The sequence below is a fragment of the Tamandua tetradactyla genome, chromosome 18 (genome assembly GCF_023851605.1).
Source record: "Tamandua tetradactyla isolate mTamTet1 chromosome 18, mTamTet1.pri, whole genome shotgun sequence".
Classification (NCBI taxonomy): domain Eukaryota; kingdom Metazoa; phylum Chordata; class Mammalia; order Pilosa; family Myrmecophagidae; genus Tamandua; species Tamandua tetradactyla.
In genome coordinates this window covers 6,680,789-6,682,894 of record NC_135344.1, presented here as the reverse complement: position 1 = coordinate 6,682,894, position 2,106 = coordinate 6,680,789, and the positions used below count along the sequence as shown (strand labels likewise).

Below are 2,106 nucleotides of genomic sequence, written 5' to 3'. Positions count from 1 at the left end.
AATCCAAAGATAATAACAAACAGATTGGGGAGCGGGGGAATGACTAAGGAGCAAACCCCAGGCCTGGCTGTTCCCTCATCCACCAATGCCGCAGAGATGTGGGTAGCCCCTGTGCTTTCTCTCGGCTACCCCCTCTCTTTTTTCTTTTTCCAAGCCAAAATAGGAAGAAGACTGCTCAGGAAACAGTGCTTCAGTGTGTCTGTTTGCTCCTGCCTGGGAGGAGGCATTGTGCGGAGAGGCAGCCCATCCGCAGGGTTTATTGTTTGTTATTCCGAGCAGCACTCAATCAAACGTGGCCCCTCCGAGCCGAGAGCGAGGCTGGCCGATCGTCCTGGGGGCTCTTTCTCGGCGCGTGAGTGGGATCCATCTGTCAGCTGTCAGTGCCAGGGAGAGATATGCAGAGCTGTCACTTCTCGTCAGCCCCCGTTTGCGAGGCCTTTTGCAGCTGCTGCAGTCGCAGGCTGTCCTTACTGAAGGCGGGGAGTGGGGTGCTGGCCGAGCGTCAGGGTGCTGGCCGAGTATTGGGGTGCTGGCTGAGCATTGGGGTGCCCGGGAATGCTAGCTTGACGGCACTGATGGAAGCGCAAGCTGCCTTTGGTTCAGCGCAGACACACAGACATGTGGTTACATGCACAGAGTAGTGCTGAAAAAAACATAACTTGTAAGAGGTAACATAACTGTACTTTTCCCCCCGAAAATCCCATGCAGGTTCAGCTTTCTAAGGCCTGGGAAACTCATAACAGCAAACGAAATTGACATCCCAATAAGTGAATCTATTCAAGGTAAAGACTGCAATCATTTTTTTTTAATCAGCCAAATATAAAGCGGGCATGATTTTGTATGTTCTCCCCATGTAATGGTACATATACTTAATACGTGCTTATGATGCAAAAAGAGCATCAGGGAACCTATGTGGGTTCATGCTATATTAAGCAGATGTTTAGAATGGGGCTAATTTTGATATGGAAACACTCTATTAATCATTAGTCCAGTATTCTATTGGATGTTTTGATATTTTTATTTATAGGGTGACTTTCATATAATTGAATTATTTTCAGCTAACTGTGGTTCTGGTTTTTGGTCCTTCCTCTGCAGGAATTTCTTTGTAAAACACTTACCTCGGTAAAACGGCCTCTACTAACCTTTCATGTGCTCAGTAGTGCCCAAGATAGAAAATAAGAAATTAAATATGCTCTTTAGTCATCTTCGTGTTTTAAAGTATGGAGAAATTTGATTATGTTGTTAGTTTTCTGTGGCTTTGACACGGCTCTAGTTAAAAAAAGGAATCGGTCATTTTTGACTTCCATGAAAAACATATTCTTATTTAAAAATAGATTAAAAGCTAAAGGGTTTCTGGAAAAAGTGGAGAATTAATTGGTATAAGACTCACTGAAATAGTGAAAAAAAAGAAATAGAGGCAGTGTCAGAGAGGTAGTTTATGAAGTTCTAGTGGGGATTTTTGCTTGGAGGGAGAGGAAATTAAGGTTTCAGCAAGTGAAAAAAATATCATAAGGCATATTGCTAAAAATATATTGGGGTGAAAATCTGGGTTGTAAAGTTTGCAGCTGATGCAGGATACAATTGAGGTGAAAGAACAGAAATTCCTGAACCATGTTTAAGGCCTTCTGTTTCGGACCAGAATAAGAAGACAATTATTACTTTGCAGTTTCCATACTCAAAGAGGTTAAAATCAGGTTGTGGTGGCCATATCAACATGACCAGGTTAAATAAGCAAGGTGCGTTTGGCACTGGGCAGACACCACCTAGGAGAGCTTCCCTGCCGTCCAGTGCTGTCTGGGTTTGAACCGAATGGGCCAAGGCGGGGACTGTCACCTGGGGGGGCGTGGAGCAGCCTGCGGTGGGGAGCAGGACCTGGGGCCGGGAGCGAGAGCAGGGCTGTGGCAGGGGACAAAGAGAGGAAAGCATTAGGCAGGCAGGTGCCTCCCGTCGCTGCGGGAACAGATGATCAGACGTCGTGGTGTGAGAGCTCACTGCGGCACTTCCCAGAGTTCTGCGGGCCAGACATCCAGCCCCGGCTCCCAGGGCTGAAAGCAGTGTCTGCCAGCCTGCGCTCCTTCGGTGAGCTCCAGAGGAGCCTCCATGGCC

At 47.0% G+C, this 2,106-nt stretch overlaps 1 long non-coding RNA gene across 1 annotated transcript; it reads left to right on the top strand.

The window, feature by feature from the left end:
• Window positions 1-223: 223 nt before the first annotated feature.
• Window positions 224-1,809, top strand: LOC143662502 (uncharacterized). Its single transcript, XR_013165362.1, has 3 exons — window positions 224-352; window positions 709-782; window positions 1,096-1,809. It is a non-coding gene; the product is annotated as an uncharacterized LOC143662502 (long non-coding RNA).
• The last annotated feature ends 297 nt before the right edge of the window (window positions 1,810-2,106 follow it).